At 36.7% G+C, this 18,920-nt stretch overlaps 1 long non-coding RNA gene and 1 pseudogene across 6 annotated transcripts in view; one reads left to right on the top strand and one right to left on the bottom strand.

Annotated features, from left to right (window-relative positions):
- LOC140501602 (uncharacterized) overlaps nt 1-18,920 on the bottom strand; it is a 283,831-nt gene that overhangs the window by 197,884 nt on the left and 67,027 nt on the right. The window lies entirely within an intron of this gene.
- On the top strand, nt 13,241-13,788 carry LOC140498511 (ubiquitin-conjugating enzyme E2 D3 pseudogene; annotated as a pseudogene).

Genomic DNA, 18,920 nt, shown 5'->3' with positions numbered 1-18,920 from the left:
AGCAAATGGAGGTTAATACCTTTATGAGAAATCAACAAATTATAAAACAAAACCAAAAGAATGAAAAACTAGAAGACAACGTCAAATATCTCATTGTAAAAAACAACTGGCCTGGAAAATAGATCCTGGAGAGATCATTTAAAAATTATTGGTCTACCTAAAATTATGGTTTCCCTGAAAATTATGATAAAAAAATAGGAACCTAGATATCACCTTTCAAGAAATTATAAAGGAAAACTGCCCTGATATTCTAGAACCAGAGGGTAAAATAGAAATGGAAAGAATCCACCAACCACCTCCTGATAGAGATCCCAAAAGGAAAACTTCTAGGAATATTGTAGCCAAATTCAAGTTTCCAAGTCAAGGAGAAAATAATTTAAAATAATTTTTAAAATTAATTGAAAATAATTTTCCAGAAAGAAATGATTTAAGTATTGTGGAAACACAATCAGGATCACACAGGATTTCACAGCTTCTACACTATGGGATCTGAGGGCTCAGAATAAGATATTCCAGTGGTCAAAGGAGCTAGGTTTAAAATCAAGAATTGCCTACTCAGTAAAACTGAGTATAACACTTCAGATGAAAAAAAATGAAATTTTTCAATGAAACTTTCAATGAAATAGAGGACTTCCAAGCATTCTTGTTGGAAAGATCAGATCTAAACAGAAAATTTGACTTCCAAATACAAGAATCAAGAGAAACATGAAAAGGTAAGCAAAAATAAGAAGCCATAAGGGACTCATTAAAGTTGAACTGTTTACATTTCTACATGGAAAGATGATATTTGTAACTCATGAAATCTTTCTCAGTATTAGGGTAGTTAGAGAGTATATACATACATACACACACACACATATATACATACATACATACACATATGTCTGTGTGTGTCTGTGTGTCCGTATATATTATGTATGTGTAGGTATATGTGTAGGTATGTATATATGTGTGTATATGTATGTATGTATATATGTGTGTGTGTGTGTGTGTGTGTGTAGACAGAGGGCATAGGATGAGCTGAATATGAAAGAAGGATACCTTAAAAATAAAGTCAAGTGTTGAGAGGAATGCACTGGGAGAAAGAGAAAGGGAGAGAAAGAATATAGTAAATCATCTCTACATGAAAGAGGGAAAAAAAGAGCTTTTACAATAGATGGGAAGAGGGGGGAGGTGAGAGGAAATAAGTGAGCTTTATTCTCATCCAATTTGGCTTAAGGAGGAAATGACACACATTCATTGGATATGGAAATCTATCGTACCCTGCAAGAATGCAGGGGAGAAAGGGATAGGAGAGGGAGGAAAATAGAATGGATGGTAGGTTGGGGGAAGGAGTAATCAGAAGCAAACATGATCATAGGGGGCGAGGTCAAAGGAGAAAAAGGAATTAATGGAGGGCAGGACAGTATAGAGGGAAACATGGTTGGTCTTTCACAACATGACTGTTATGGAAGTGTTTTGCATAGCTACATACATATGACATATCAAATTTTTTGCTTTCTCAATGAGGGTGGGTGGGGAGGGAGGAAGGGAGAGAATGTGGAACTCAAAGCTTTAAAGATTAATGTTAAAAATTGTTCTTGCATGCAACTGGGAAATAAGTTGTACAGGCAATGGGGTAGAAAAATCTATCTTGACCTACAGGAAAATAGGGGAAAGAGGGGATGGGAGAAGGGGAGGGTGATAGAAGGGAGGAAAGGGAGGGCAGATTGGGGCAAGGGGTGCATACTGTTCTGGGGTGAGGAGGAGAGAGATGGGGAGAAAATTTGCAATTCAAAATCTTGTCAAAGTGAATGTTGAGAACTGAAAATAAACTATATTAAAATAATACAAGGTGTAGTGAGGGAAAGGAGGGAAGAGAAGGGAAGGGAAGTAGAGGAGAGGGGAGGGGAGGAAGACAAGAAAGAGTACCTGATATCAAGGAGGTTATATTCCTCCTTGAAATAACAGATATATTACAAAAAGAGATGAACTAATGCAATCGTAAAAGGCCCTCCAACTTGGGATGAAGAAATACCTCTCTAGGAGACAGCACATGAGCTACGCCTGGAAGAAAGCTAGGGAAACCTTTCAATAGATCCATCATTCATTATAGGATCATAAATTAATTCAATAAATATTTATTAAGCATCTGCTGTCTATATGCTACTGTGAAAGTTGTTGAATAAGTTGGCTTGGGTATTAAGTTTAAATATGATATGTGATTTGCCCACATGGAGATTATAGTCTAGCAAGAGGGAAGACAAAAACCAGAGCACAGAGTATTGCATATCAAACTCATTAGGAACAAAATGCTATTTGAAGTAGAAAAATGGAGTTGAGGGCCTCTTGTTATTGATTGGGGATACTGAGGAAGATCTTAGAGATGGAAATGGTCTTTAAAAGGCAAGTAGGAATTCAGTCTGGGAAAAAAAAAAAACATGAAATCAAGAGAACACAAGGCAAATTGGACAAATCTGGCCAAAAAAAAAAGAGACCACTTCCCTCCGGGAGAGAGAGAGAGAGAGAGAGAGAGAGAGAGAGAGAGAGAGAGAGAGAGAGAGAGAGAGAGAGAGAGAGCACTTTTCCAAATTAAAGGCTCTTGAATTGAATTTCCTCTAGTGTCCCAAAACCACTAAAAAACTCAGAGCAGGACTGTGGTTTCATGGGGATGTGGTCAGGATAACCGTATTCTTTTGTCATTAATTTGAAATAAATTGTCCCTTTATAGTCTAGTCAAAATTTTAACTATAAATATCAACAAATTAATGTTTTTGCAGATCATATAACAACTCACTGGCAACTGTAATGAAAAAAGAAGAAACCAGCTCTGCTACTTTTATCAGTTTCTAAGAAAAGCAACAAAGTTCAGGAATGACTCCAAAGGAAAAAGCAAAAAAGATCAATAATGGCTGAATTGTATGACTTACAGAATGTTTGGAGCATCCAATTTGAATAACGTTGATTTCCAACTCATAATAAGCTTGTACACTATATCAATGTACTTAATAAAAACTTTATATGATTTTGCTTAGCAGAATCTTTTTTTCTAAATTACATATATACTTCAGTGAGATCAAAGGTCTCCCTTTGATTGATGGATAATTCTATAAATGCATTCAGTTGAGGTCTTTTCTGTTACTTTAGGCAAGAATCATTTTTGTGAAAACTGTGAAAGAGGTTAACCTAGAAGATGAATTCATATTCCTTTGGTTATCTTTTCTAACTTAGATTTACATATGTAGCAGGTAACTCACCTGCAGAAATTTCCTGATTCCAGTCTACCCCTTGGTGTCATTCTCACAGAGTGTTGAGCTATATAGATCATGGTAGGACATGTTTATAGTTCATATACATATCTGAAGTTTACTCTTTCAAGTAAAATAAGAAGTGATACCTGTGGATTATAAGTGTTTTGTCCTCAAGTAATTTTAGTAGAATTTTTGAAATATTAATCCCCAGTGGAATCCCCAAAGTAGAATAGAGGGATACAATGGTAATTTCCTATGACATTCCACTAATACACTGTAACCTAGGAGTTACCATAACCAACCTCTTAAATCTCTTGGGATTCTAAGGAAGTTGACAATCATGTCTATCTATAAAGGAGGATTACAACTGAGAGACAAGTCCACTGGTAGACTACATGGAAACAGATATCTTATGGAGGCTATGAAGTATGTAATTAAGTTTAAAGACTTGGGTGAACTCTCAGTCTATATTCAGCATTCAGTATATACAAATATAGGAGGACCAACTATTTCATGCCTTTCTTCAAAGGTATGATTTGATAATAAGTTCTTGGATGATGCCTGGGATACAAAGAAGTTAGTTAACTTGTCTAGAGTCACACAGCTAGTGCCTGTCAGATTCGAACTGAGATCTTCCTGGTGCCCTACTATATCCAGTATTATATCTACTAAACATGAGGCAGCCAGGTTGGTATAGTGGATAGAGTGCTGGACCTGGAGGTAGAAAGATCTGATTTTATCTGTCAAATGAGTATAATAATAGAATTAATCTTACAGGGTTCTTGTGATGATCAAGTGAGATAACAAATGTAAAGCACTTCATAAACCATAAAAAGCTAAATGAATATTAGTTATTTTTACTAAGCCATTTTGTCTCCATTACACTGGATATCTTTGTTCAAAAATTCTGCCTCTTGCCTGAAATCACAGGGGAAATATTGTTCCTTTGCCAACCAAGGTAAAACTAAGTTCTGCTGTAGTCTCTGAAAAAAGCAAAGAAAAGAATTTCACCCAGGTTACTTATGGCTGTCACTTCCATTTATCATGAGACTCCCAGTCCTGCATTCAACTGAGTTATACATCATTTTACATTCTATAGAAGACTAGGTTTCTAAAGAAGCTGGATGTTGATGATGTTAAAATCAATAACAATAACTAGCATTTTGCAAAAACTTATCTCATCTGATGCTGCTATTATCTAACTTTTACAGATGAGGAAACTGAGGCAAAGAGAGTTTAAGTGACTTTCTCATCATTATACAACTAATAAGTGCCTGAGACAGGATTTGAACTCAGTTATTCCTTACTCCAAGTCCAGCATTCTATACACTGCCTCCTAGCTGTCTTTAATACCATGACCAATAGTTATAATAGGCTTTTGAAAGGGGAGATATGGGGAGGCAGGTCAGGTTCAACTCTAGGAATTCCTAACCACCATATTTTTGCCTATTACAAATTCAACAGTGTAATTGGAGCGAGTTCTTATCATCAATATTAAATGCAAATCAAGAGAGCTTCTAAAACAGTATACATTTTTTTCTCTCTGAGATGTTTTAAACTTGCAAGGAAGAGACAAATATAAATGTCTTAAGTTTCCTTCTTACCCAATGATTTCCAACAGACAAAAGTTAACCCACTAGTGTCAAAAATAAACTTCCAATTGAACTTGACTGAGAAGACCTTTTGCATAGCCAGCAATGTGTGTAGTGACAATCTAAACCTTAGAAAAGGCCAATAGGGCATTTTAACCAATAGAAAGATAAGTTAAAACAAACCCTCAAGCACTGAAGCCTAGTTACTGGCTTCTGGAGAGAAGTAGTAGCAGCATCAGTATAAAGTAAACCACTTTGAAGGCAGAACTACCCACATCAGACATCTCCGATTAAACAAGACTTGTTCCACAGCCAGAATTTCTTTGTGATGGCAACTAGTGTTCATTTTCCTCCTATACCATGAAAACAAAGTTCTGATTTTTATCCCATAACACAGCCTATGTCCAACCAAGGATGTTCTCCAAGAAGAGCATTCAGTGAAATTCAACAAGCATTTATTAAACGTCTAATGTGTCTCAGGTTCCTTGTCAGGCACTGTGAAAACAAATAAAAAAATAAAGCAGACCCGAGCCTCGGGAAACTTGCATTCTACTGGAAGAAGCAAATACGTAAAAAAAACCAAGATAAATGCAGCCCATTAAATGAAGGTATCAGTGCAAAAATATTTTAGACATGCACAGCAAATTAATATTGATTTATGTAGCAACTGAAAAGGAAAAGAAGAGTGAGCTTGATCCTATTTGGGAAACTTGGGCTGTGTTATCAATCATCCTAAACTGTTCACTGTTGTGAAAGCCTATATTTTTAACATCAATAATCTCCAGGCGATACCACAGGATCGTAAATTTCAGAACACCATTATCTAAAAAGGAACAAGGCAGGTGAGCCAAAGACCCATTCAAAGTTGTGCAAGTTTGTGAAGCATTTTATCAATGATAACTTGCACATAATAATTTGGAATATCAGGGAATGAAGTAGATTGGTCCTGTTCTAAGAGCAAGAAATGGACAGACTGAAGGTTTCACTGGCATTCATGAAATATTAAAAGACAGTGCTTCATCAGACATAGTCCATATGGTGGATTTATGGAAAGACCTGGACAGGAAAATGCACAGGATGAGAAGGTAAGAGAGGGCTGTTATCTGCACTAGCTAGGGAAGAACATACTTCAGTGAGATCATCAATCCATAAAAGCCATATGTCTTTAAAATGTGATTTTTGGAAATAACTCACAAAATTCACTTATTACTTGAGAGTAAGGAGGAAAAGAGAAGAGGCCTTCCTATTTTCCCTTGAAAACAGAGTAATTACATTTTAGAACTCATCTCCATCTCAGTGTGAACTGAGAAACACATTTTCTTCCTTGTATTTGGATTTATGCCTATGCCTATCTGCTAGCAAAGTAAAGCTAAAAGTTACCATTATCAGACTATAATTTCATACCTCTAACTCTATCTATTTATCTATCTACACACATATACAGTGAAAGTTTGTCTACGTTCATTACATGTATAATATATGTTTCTTATATGTAGACGTATATTTTTTCGTTACTAGACACCCCTTCCTTTAAATCCAAACCCCAGAGTTAAGACTTTTGTTGTATGTCATCGTCAGTGTTCTTCTCACGATGACAAAATAGGCTATAAGATATTACAAAACCCCTTTCTGAGAATATCATATTCTGTTCATCTCTTTATATGGCATCTTGCTACCTTGTGCTTAGCGAGAATCCAAAATCCAGAACAAATATTACTTTATTTGTAGAGTCTGCTTCATTTACAAAGGTTTGTTCTCTGAGTCAATTGGTATCTCTTCCTATTAGCTGTAGAATCAATGAAACTTTTCTTACTGACCTATACCCTAAAACTTGAACTACAATATCCTTTTTACCAGGACAAGAGTATTAATAAATTGAATTTCCTAAAATCATTAAGTTAGACCTGCCACTTATTCACTCTACACTATTGTCACTGTTTCATGACTCTCAAGATTTCATGGTAAAATCAGTCTTTTCTGTCCTTGGCTAGTTAAATGTGAACTCCTCAAGTGCTAGGACTTTCTCATTTTCATCTTTCATCCTAGGCTTTTAGCTTAGTGCTTCACCTTGTGACATCTTCTGTTTTCCCAGAATATGGGAAATGATCAAGAAGCTTTACTGTATGCCAGGCTATGTATGGAACAACACTTTTAAACTCTCCTAGGCCTTTATAATGTCTCACCTGCCTCACTAGTTGCTACTGTGGGATTATTGCAAGGTCCACAAGGATAGAGGGTGCTGGATACTAAACAAATACTTCAGAGTCGTATAATCAATCTCCTCTGTGTTGATTTCTGGTTTTTTCTCAGTCCTTATAGAGGAGAAATTCAGGCAGTGTCAGAGTCTCAGAATCACCAGAAATAGTACCAGATACAATGGAGTATACTTATTATGATTTAGAAGAAATAATTCCCTAGATACTGGGATATGACTGACTTACTATCCCAGTAAGTTCTTCGACCTTCCGAGGAAACCCTTGCCCCCTCATGAAATCTTCTGTTTTCCTGGAGTGTGGTGCATGGATCAAGCAGCTTGAAGTAATTGTTCTTAATCATGCTTCAGAGACTGGCTTGCCATGGTTTATATCTTTCTATAAACAGTACTCTTAAGTGCCAAATTCCCTTTACTCTGCATTATATCACATGAGAGCACCTCCCTGCAGCTGCCTCTCCATAAAGGTATGGAGTGTAATGTCTCTTCTGCACAGGCTTATGAAGAATCAGAAAAGTGCTTTAAAGAGTTTGTTGTATTTCCAAAATTCCCTCCAACGGCTTCATTTGTGCAGGTTTCAGAGAGTCGGCATATCCTGAGGGATGCAAAGTCACTTTAGCATTCAAAGCTGCCAGTAACTTCTCTTAGATCAGACTCCACATGATCACGTTTTAGTATTTTAGAATCAAGGGAAATGGGAAAACTCACTTTACAGAAACCTGAAACCTGGATTCACAGGGTTGCTTTCAGGAAAAATTGGGAGATTGGGGGGGGCGCGGTTTAGTAGCAGTATTTGGGGGGTGATCTGGCCTCCATTTCTTTTGCAGGCAGATCCAGCTGTTGTGTATCAGAACATTCTTGCTGTGTTATTCCCAGAATTCCTTTGCTCCTTGGTGGCCTCTTCAGTTGATAGTCCTAGTACTACTTTTGGAATATTTGCTATGCTTAGTCCACTCTAACCCCATTTTCCCAAAGCTGTTTGTAATAAAGTGTGTTGATGTGGATTTGGAGTTTTTTTTTTCATTTCTCATATAAATTTGGTCAGCCTGGCTCGTACTCTACAATGTTTCCTCTGGGGGTTGGATAAGTAACATCTGGATGAGAAAGAAAGTTTTGGGGGTCTGTTCATTTTTACTCTCTTGATTCTGTCAAATTCAGGATATTAACAACTCCTATTTCTCTAAATCAATACAAAAAGGAGGGGGAAAACTCAGGAGAAATAATTTATGTAAATAGATTGGAATGTGTACCTTCAAAATCACAGGGATAAGGGATACAAATGGAAAACAAAGTGATTTTTCTTAAAATCACAAAATACCAGAACTGGAAAGGATCCTGGGCTTATACGATTTCTGAACAGAAATCCTTTTTTCATCATCTATGATAAGTGGTTATCTAGTATTTGAAGACTGTCAGGATGAACAACTCACTCCCTACCAAGGCAGTGACCCCTGCCCTCTTGTGTTTAACTCTAGTTGATACGGGGTTTTGGGTTTTTTTTTTTCTTAATGATTAGAAATAATCCTCTTTTTAATTTCCACCCATTACCCCTGGTTTTAGTTTCTGGGTCAAGCAAAATAAGCCAAATCCTTCTTCTCCATGATATTCCTTCAAATATTTAGAGATCATTATCATGTCCCCCAATATTCTTTTCACATGGCATAGTTTCAAATCCCTCACCATCCCAGTGGTTACAGCACTGAAAATTTTTTCTCACCTCACTTCATTTCCTTATATTTTGAGGCCCTTGGTCAGGAAGCTTTTGGTACAGTGTTCAGATTGGCTAAGGTCCTCAGGCAAACAATGGAACCATTCTTTGAAAGTCAGTCAAGGTCTACTTCTTTTCTCCCCCTCCTTGCTTAAATTAATTTTGCAGAGGTTAGAGAAGCAGCTTGGTATAGGGGACAGAGAGTTGGAAGCAGAATCAAGAAGACCTTGGTTCAGATCTTTCATTGGACATTTATTAACTATGAGAATCTTAGGAGGTCATTTAAACTCTCAGCCTCTTTAAAATGGTAGTAATAATAACAGCACATTATGTTGCAGGGTCATCAAATGAGATACATGTAAAAGTGCTTTGTTAATCTTGCAGTCCTATATTATTGTTGTCATTCAGTCATTTCAGTCATGTCCAATTCTTCATGACCCCATCTGTTTGGTATTTTTTTGTTTTTTGTTTTTTTGGTTTTTGCATAGATACTAGAGTGGTTTCCCATTTCTTTCTCTGGCTCATTTTACAGATGAGGAAACTAAGACAGGTAGGGTGTTAAGTGACCTGCGAATTGTCACTCTGTTAGTAAGTGTCTGAGGCCAGATTTGAACTCGGGGAGTTGAGTCTTCCTGTCTCCAGGTTCAGCACTGTGTCACTGAGAGGCGCAAAGTCCTGTATAAATATCTTATTCTTCTGCATCTACATATAGCATGCTAATTCATTGTTGGTAGGTGGATTTCACTTACGCTAGAATTGCACTCTCATTTACTGTTGTACAAGGATAGGAAGGATGGTGAATGTCAACACAAAGATCAGTTCATCTTTGAACAGGTTATGCAGCCCTTTCCCAAACTGATCCATAAGATCCACTTCATTTTAATGTTAACTTAGTCAATTAATTAACCTGTAGCCCTGACAAAGTCTCCTTATTTTTGGAATAGTCATTTCTGTCTAAAAAGTGTTGTCAAAAACCTTCTGGATGTCCTGAATGAAAGCCCCAATGTTATTGTTTTCTGCATTTATGACAAACTCTTGCAGCCTGTTTGATCTTTGACCCATGACAATCCAAACTATACCTTGCCCCAATTCCTAGGGAAGCTGTGGTGCCTAGTTCCATGAACACCCTGTTGTACATCCAAAAAAGAGAAAGGGAGATGTTAAAAGCAAAGAAGAACTCCAGTCTCTAATATTGAGTCTTGGATCAGAAAAGAGTAGAAATGATATCAGTAAGTAAACCCAAAAGAAACCTAAGCACTGATGGAGAATACAGAGAATTTTGAAGTTAAGCCACTTAGACTGGAGCAGAACTCAAATGGATGGCTTTTACCATCTATGAGGTCTGCATTTTATGGACCAAATGGCCAATTGGCCCTGCCCATATTTGCAGATGTATGAATATGCAGTTATGGCCATAATTGTAAAAATGGCTAGTGCCACTCCTCTAGAGATTTTCTTGTTGTCATTGATCAATTAATCTCCAGTCTTTGGGTTACTTGATATTGTATGTATTTGACATATTTCCTAACATCTTACTTTAACTCCTCACTCATGGTACTCTCAATACATTCCTCAATATAGTACAACCAAGTCATAAGATATTTCCTCCCATGCAATCCTGTAGCAATTGATACAATGATAAGAAAAGATATTGTTTTCCCAAGGAAAAGAGGAGGCATTCAAAAGAGCACTCCACACTCCTCTTTATGTCTTTGCTTTGCATCTTTCCCTGAAAATGCAAGGCCTCTTCCCTTGAATTTCTGTCTGTTGATTCTATCTATTCTGCAGACTTCAAACTACAGCACAAGACTCTCTCCTTGCTTGAGCTTTTCCTGACTCTTCCAGTTGGAAATTATTAAATCAATTGTTCTTCTTCATCTTCTTCTATGTGGGATAGAAAGGTGGATCAAAGAAAGACTCATGGAGAAGGAAGCCTCTAAACTGGGCTTCAAAGGAAGGGAGAGATTTTAGCAGAAAGGAGATAGGAATCCTTTGTAAACATGGGGAAGGACACAAAGGAATAAAGGACAGAATGAAACCAAGGAAGAGCTAGCAATGCAGTTTTGTTCAAAGACAAGATTAAGTAAAAGAGAGAATGAAATTAAATAAGGTTGGAGAGACAGGTTGAAAACTGGCTCTAAAAAGTGTTGGATGCCAGGTGGAGGAGTTTGCATTTTTTTTTCCTGTAGGCAGTGATAGCCACTGAGCATTTGGTGGTATATGTCATGATCAGACCGGCATATTAGACTTTTTTTCTTTCCTAGAAAAGCTAATCAATGAAAAGATATTGAGATTAGCACTTTTGTAGTAGCAAAGAACTGGAAATACATTAGATGATCATCAACTGGGGAATGACTACACAAACTGTGTTACATGCAAGTAGGGGAATATTACTGAACTATAAAAAGTGATGAATATGGAAAATATAGAGAAGCATGGGAAGACTTCAGTGAAGTGATGCAAAAGGAGTCTGCAGAACCAGGAGTATAATATACACATATAAGCTGTCAAGATATTAGTCAAAGGAAGAAAGTGCTCTGCAAAAAATTTATAATAGTTTAATGACACTTATTTTATTTCCTAAGCTTTTCATCTTCTCTTCTGGATCTTTACTAAAAGGAAAATGTACAATCAAGGATCTCTTGTTCATGGCTATTTTGGATTATTTGATCTTATAGTTCCAATAAAACTGCTAAAGGACCATTTAGGGGCTGTAATAATCTTATTTCCTTACTATGAGAGGAACAGATAATCAATAACTTATCTTTTCCTTTCCTTAATTTACTTTTCTTACTAACAGTTTATCTCCTTTATTTTTTTTATAAGAAAATTATTTAGCTTATCTAAAATCTTTTCCCATCTCTTCCACTAATATGTTTAGTTTTCTATTTATATGATCAACTTACTTACCTCTCGAGTAGATAATTTTCCCTCTCGAGTAGATAATTTTCCCCCACTTTTTTCCCTTTATGAGTTATTCCATCCTACTCATTTGCCTTTTTCCTTCCTATCTCCAAAGGCTTTATCTGAGACCTGGAAGGAACTTTGAAACATACAAAGATAGCTACAGAAACACATGCCAAATAATCAATTTATCTTAACATTTTAAGGTGTCTGTTATTGATTTTCAGAATGATAATTCTGCCTTACAAAAATATGACAGTCAGCTCTGCATAGAACTCCACTTTTTTCAGGCAAAATGATTAATCATATTGACTTACAATACATTTAATAATCATTTATTTCATAAAGAAAAAAACAGATGAAACATTAATGAGAGTGTCTCCTTTCTTTGTGGAGTGGGGAAGGTTGAAGGAGAAGAGGCTGAAGGAATTTGAAGATACAAGGAGTAGAAGCCTAAGACTTATGGTTGACCTTTGATAACTGTACCTCCAATGCTGCTGAAAACTAGAGCCCTTAAAAGAGAAATCATATTAGTGAGAACCAGCCCTCATTTTCTATGTAGCTCAAAATGACAAGATCTATTTTCTCTCACTCTTAGTTGCCTCTTTCCTTTCTCTCATGTTTGTCTTATCCTTTCCCTGTATTTTTTTTCTTTTTCATAGGCTCATAGGTGTAGAGTTCCAAGAGAATTTAGAGGCCTCATTTAATAGATGGATTAAATGAAATGACTTGCCCAAGGTCACATGGATAGTAAAAATCAAAGGCAAGAATTGAACCTAGGTTAATCAATTAACTTATCAGAATTTATTAAGCACCTACTGTATAACAGTGGGGTAGGTCTCCTAGGGTTACAGATTTCATTTTAAAATGACACAATCTGACCAAATAAGAGACTGAGAATGTTCTGAAATGCAAAATTGATAACTTTGATTATATTAAATTGAAAAGTTTTTACACAAACAAAGCCAATACAACCAAGATTAGAAGGGAAGCAGAAAACTGGGAAAGAATTTTTACAACTAGGGTCTGTGATAAAGGCCTCATTTCTAAAATATATAGAGAACTAAGTCAAATTTATAAGAGTACAAGTCATTCCCCAGTTGATAAATGGTCAAAGGATATGAACAGGCAGTTTTCAGAGGAAGAAATTAAAGCTATCTATAGTCATATGAAAAAATGCTCTAAATCACTATTGATTAAAGAGATGCAAATCAAAATAACTCTGAGGTACATCACACCTATCTGATTGGCTAACATGACAAAACAGGAAAATAATAAATGTTGGAGAAGATGTGGGAAAGTTGGTACACTAATTCATTGTTGGTGGAGCTGTGAGCTGATCCAACCATTCTGGAGAGCAATTTGGAACTATGCCCAAAGGGCTGTAAAAATGTGCATACTTCAGAGCCTGGGAGGTACCAGCTGCTGCTCAGTGAGGAGACTGAAGTCCAGGCTACAGCTTGAGGGAGGCCACGGGTGGAGCCCGTGTGAGAAGACAGATCCCCCTTCCTACCACCTGGGATAATCAGAGATTTTGGCGGAACCCTTCTGCCCACCGAGGGAGTGAGGAGTCAGGAGGAATAAAGCACACACCATGGCACTGAAACAGATTAATAAGGAATTTATCAATTTGGCCCGTGATCCTTCAGCAGTGTTTTGCAGCTTTCACTGGCAAGCCACAATTATGGGACCTAATGACAGCCAGTATCAAGGTGGTGTATTCTTTTTGACAATTCATTTCCCTACAGACTACCCCTTCAAATCATCTTAGGTAGCATTTACAACAACAATTTATCATCCAAATATTAACAGTAATGGCCGCATTTGTCTGGATATATTAAGATCACAATGGTCTCCTGTTTTAACTATTTCCAAAGTTCTTTTATCCATTTGTTCACTGCTATCTGATCCAAACCCAGATGACCCCTGAGTGCCAGAGATTGCACGGATCTATAAAACAGACAGAGACAAGTACAACAAAATATCTCAAGAATGGACTCAGAAGTATGCCATGTGATGCTACCTTGAACTCAGAATAACCTGCATTATAACTGGAATAAACTTTAAAGTACTGTTCCCTATTTGATTTTCTTATCTGACTGCTCCCCTATCAGACCTCTTCTTTGTTCATTTTATTTTTTGTTTACCTCCCTCCATTCATGCACATGCTCCTCTGAGAAGACTTAAGTTCTTCCAGCTTTGAACAATAACTGCTTTTAGACTGTAAAGTAGTTACAAAAGACCAATTGCTCAAGATTAAGAATTTTTTAAAAAAATGGAGCATGTGTATTATATGGCCAATGTCTTCACTCTAACTTGATTATGAGACTAAAACCATTCCTCACTGCTCTAACAGATGCTGAAGATACCATCTGAGGGGGAGGGAGATGAATGCAAAATTGTCATATCAAAGGAAGCAACATTAATGTAGCAGCATCCATCTTGTTTAAGCCTTCCATTGTTAGAGATTTGAGGTCTCATGATGTACTTTATGCTCATAACTGATGTGGTTGGGAATTGGTACTGAATTCATTGCATCAGCAGAACAAAAAACATGGTGTAGTTTATGCATGTCAATAAAAGAATGACCTTCTCTTGTTCTACAGAGAATGGAAATTGGAAGTCAAACACCTCTTGTATTCCAAAGTAGGGTATGGAACTTTTTGTAGTTTTCATTGAAATTTGTTAGGAGTCTTGGAGCTATCAGTTAATCTATCTTCCAATACACTATTTAATGTAGCACTGAATAAATGATGCAAGTTGTCAATCGATGAGTGATCAACTAATAGCTCTGCTAGTAATTGATTTATTTTTCTTCAATAAAGTTGTGTAAACCAAAAAAAGGAAAAATGTGCATACCTTTTAACCCAGCAATACTGCTTCTATGCTGTATCCCAAAGGGATCATAAAAATAGGAAAAGGACACACATGTACAAAAATATTTACAGCAGCTCTTTTTGTGGTGACTGAGAACTGGAAATCAAGGGGATGTCCATTAATTGGGGAATGGCTGAACAAGTTGTGGTATATGAATGTAAAGGAATATTATTGTACTATAAGGAATGCTGAGCAGGAGGACTTCGGAAAACTGAAAAAATGTATATGAGTTAATACTGAGTAAAGTGAGCAGAACCAGGAGAACATTGTACACAATAACAGCCACAGTGTATGAGGACTGATATTGATAGACTTAGCCATTCTCAGCAATACAAGGACCTAAAACTTTACCAAAGGACTCATGATGGAAAATGCCAACACATCCAGAGAAAGAACTATGGAGGTGGATTGCAGAGTGAAGCAGACTATTTTCTTTTTGCTTTATTTTCTTTCTCATGGTTTCTCCCATTCATTTTAATTATTCTACGCAACATGACTAATGTGAAAATGTGTTTAATAAGAATGTATGTGTAGAGCCTGTATCAGATTCCATGCCATCGGGGGAGAGAAAATTTAAAACTTCAGAAAGTGAATGTTGAAAACTGAAAAAGAATTAAATATTTCTAAATATTTAAATAAAAAATAAAACCATCTCTACTCTTAAGGAGCTTACATATTATATTTAGAGATATAGACCATACATATGGAAGCTCTCTCTTTCCGGAACCAGGTGTTTTGGTTTTTTGTTCTGTACCATTATTATATACCTGATATTTCATAACCTTAGATGAACACAGGAGAAATTTTTATAAACATTTTCTACATTGTCTATGGATCAGCCTTCCTATTATTTCTAATATTTCATTCTCCAACAGATCTGTGATTTCATCTTTGTGTGTATTCTCTCCAGTGATTCAGACTATAGCTCATCCATGCCTACCCTTCTTGTGTCATCCTTGGTCATGTCTTTCCATAAATTTGCCGCAGGAAACCCACCCAACATGCTGGGGTGTTTACTTAACTTCTCTTGCTGTTCCCTTGCTTTTATATGGTTACCAGGGTGCTGGCTTTCCAACAGTTATCCTTCATAATCAAAATAGCTTTAACCGTCAGGGAGTTGGCTAGTTTTCTGATCCTTCTCAGTAATAATGACCAAACACTCTTAGGTCATTCTCTCTTACATCAGAGGATATACTGGGCTGATGCCAGGCTCTCTCACCACCTCTCAGATTACAGTGGGTGCCCTTTCCACAATGCTACCATTTTCATGCATGGCAGTACTTATCTCATTAATCCAAGGATTTAGGGGATATGTGGATTTATCCAAAGTATTGTGGTAAAATTCCCTCCCCTTTTTATATCCCTCTTGTTTGTTTGTTTCTTACTGGAATTTATTCAAAGGCATGGCATACAGTTCCTTTAAAATGACATTTAAAAAGAAATGGAAATAAAAAGCATCAAGCTCTCAGAAAGGGATTGATGTTCACAGCTCTTTTCAAGATCAGACAACCTAAGCCTTTTGTGTGCAGGCAAGCCAAAACCCAGGGGTTCTTCTCCACAGGTGTTCCCAAAAGGAGCAGCAGATATTTACTCTAGAGCTAGACAAAATTCAAGGGACAGCTGAGTGGCTCAGGGGAAAGAGCACTGGGCCTGGAGTCAGAAATAGCGGAGTTTAAATTTGGCCTCAAATACTTATTAGCTGTGTGACCCTGAGCAAGTCACTTAACCTTTGCTTGTCTTAATCCACTGAAGAAGAAAATGGCAAACCACTTCAGTAGTTTTGTCAAAAAATTACATGAACAGTATTGGTGAGATGTGATCCATGGGATCATGAAGAGTTGAATGCAATTGAACAACGAAGGGTTTGGCATTCACAGCTCCTGTCTCTTTTTTTCTCCAAATTTACTAATTTATTTTCAGTTTTCAACAATTACTTCCATAAGTTCCAAATTTTCTCCCCCTCCATTCCCAAGATGGCATGCAATCTTATATGGGCTCTACACATACATTCCTATTAAATACATTTCCACATTAGTCATGTTGCATAGAAGAATTAGAAAGAATGGAAGAAACCATGAGAAAAAAACAAAATATAACAAAAGAAAATAATCTTCTTCACTCTGTGTTCCAACTCTATAGTTCTTTCTCTGGATGTGGATGGCATTTTGCATCATGAGTCCTTTGGAAACATTTTATGTGCTTGCATTGCTCTGCTCCTTTCCTGAACAAACAGCTCAAACCTTCTATGTGCAGGCAAGACAAAATCCTGAGGTCAGGTCTTCTGCACAAGTGATGACATAGGAGCCTGCAGACATCCACCCCAGGGCTAGACAAAATTCCTAAAGGGTATGTTGAGGTGACTCAAGATTCATCCTAACTGGCATCTAAATCTTCCTCAAGTAGTAAGTCTTGAGAAGGAACAGGAACATGGGAAAGACTGACCAATCACTGATCCCTCATTTGAGTGATCCCATCTCCTTTACAGTTTCTAGGGGAAGATCTCTCCTCAGGAAATGACTACCTCATTCTTAAAGTATGGTCCAAACAGGTAGAAAGAACAAACACACAAGGACCTGTAGCCAAGCACCATTACACTAATTTCTATCATTACCTTGGCTCCAAAGTTTTTAGTGGTGGAACAAATTGAAGAAGACCAATGAGCTCCTCAACTCACGAGTGAAAACTTGGTTCCCTAGGACATAATCATAATAATATCTATGATACCTGAAATTAATAGCCTTTCTTCTTAAATTTTCTGAATACCTAATAAATGTATGTGTCTATATGAATTATTTCCATATGTCTTAGATTTTTCCCCCTCCCTTCTCCACTTTCTTCCTTCCCCTCTCTCTCCCCAAGATGGTGTGCAATCTTACATAGGTTCTACACATTCTTATTAAATACATTTTCACCTTAGTCATGTTGCATAGAAGAATTAGAATGAATGGGAGAAACCATGAAAAGAAAACAAAACGTAACACAAAAGAAAATGGTTTGCTTTATACTGTGATCCAATTTCATAGTTCTTTCTCTGGATGAATGGAAGACATTTTGCTTCAAGAGTCCAATGGGAATGTTTTTTAAGTCCTGGATTGCTGTGAAGAGCTAAATCTATGAGAAAAATTCCTTACACACTGTTGTTGCTGTGTACAAAGTTCTCCTGGTTCTGCTCCTTTCATTCAGCATCAGTTCATATAAGTCTTCCCAGGCCTCTCTGAAGTCTTCCTGTTCATTATTTCTTATAGCACAATAGTATTCCATTACATTTACATACCACAGCTTGTTCAGGCATTTCCCAATTGGTGGGTGTCCCCTCTATTTCCAGGTTTTGGCCACCACAAAGAGCTTCTATAAATATTTTTGTAAATGTGGGACCCTTTCCCATTTTTATGATCTCTTTGGGATACAGTTCTAGAAGTGATATTGTTGGATCAAAGGGTATGCACATTTGGGCATAGTTCCAAATTGTTCTCCAGAATGGTTGGATCGGCTCACAACTCTACCAACAATGAATTAGTGTTCCAACTCCACCACGTCTTCTCCAACATTTATATGAACAATTATTTAAAAGGAGGCTTTTTGTAAACCATAAAGCACCATGGAAATATTTCTTATCGTTAATTATTAGAGTGTATTATGTACCTACAAGTAGCTCAGATTAAATAAAGCTATTTTTTTACCCACTACAAAAAAAAGTCACTATTTACTTTTCTTTGAGGATATGTGAAACATCACACAGATGAGGACAGTGTTTGCAAAATATAAGGAGACAGTCTATACATTGCAGCCCATAATATCTGCTCAATTAAAATCAGTTTTAAAACCTCTTTATTAACCTCTACCTTAGATACTATGAAAAGCACTGTAAAAACAAAGACAAAAAAAATGAAACAGCCTTTTTCTTCAAGAAACTTACATTCTACTGGGGAGAAATAACATGTACACAAACATACATACCTACATATATACATGATATGTAATTTCAGTGAGTGAGAAAAGCATTTACTGGGGCAAACAGGAAGATTTGTGCTTTCACAGTTAGCTATTCCACTCCAAGAGGCTAAGGTGAGGAAAGAAACATTGGAATCATAGATTTAAAATTAAGTCCTCATGTTGTCCAAATTCCTTATTTTATAAATGAGGAAACTGAGGCCCAGAGAAGTTCAATAACTTCCCCAAGGAGATAATTCCAGGCAGGGGGGATAGCTTCTGCTAAACATGTCGGTAGGAGACAAAATGTCACGTATAATGAAGAACAAATGAAGAGAGGAAACAATATGAAATCAGTCCCAAAAGACCGGCATTTAAAACTTTCACAATCCAGCTCTACTTAAACAGATGTTTGTATTTTATTCTATAGGCAACTGGGAGGCATTGAAACTTATTAAGCAGAGAAA

This window comes from Notamacropus eugenii, chromosome 4, assembly GCF_028372415.1.
Source record: "Notamacropus eugenii isolate mMacEug1 chromosome 4, mMacEug1.pri_v2, whole genome shotgun sequence".
Lineage (NCBI taxonomy): Eukaryota > Metazoa > Chordata > Mammalia > Diprotodontia > Macropodidae > Notamacropus > Notamacropus eugenii.
The sequence above is the reverse complement of the archived record's forward strand: the minus strand, read 5'-3'. Positions and strand labels throughout refer to the sequence as shown.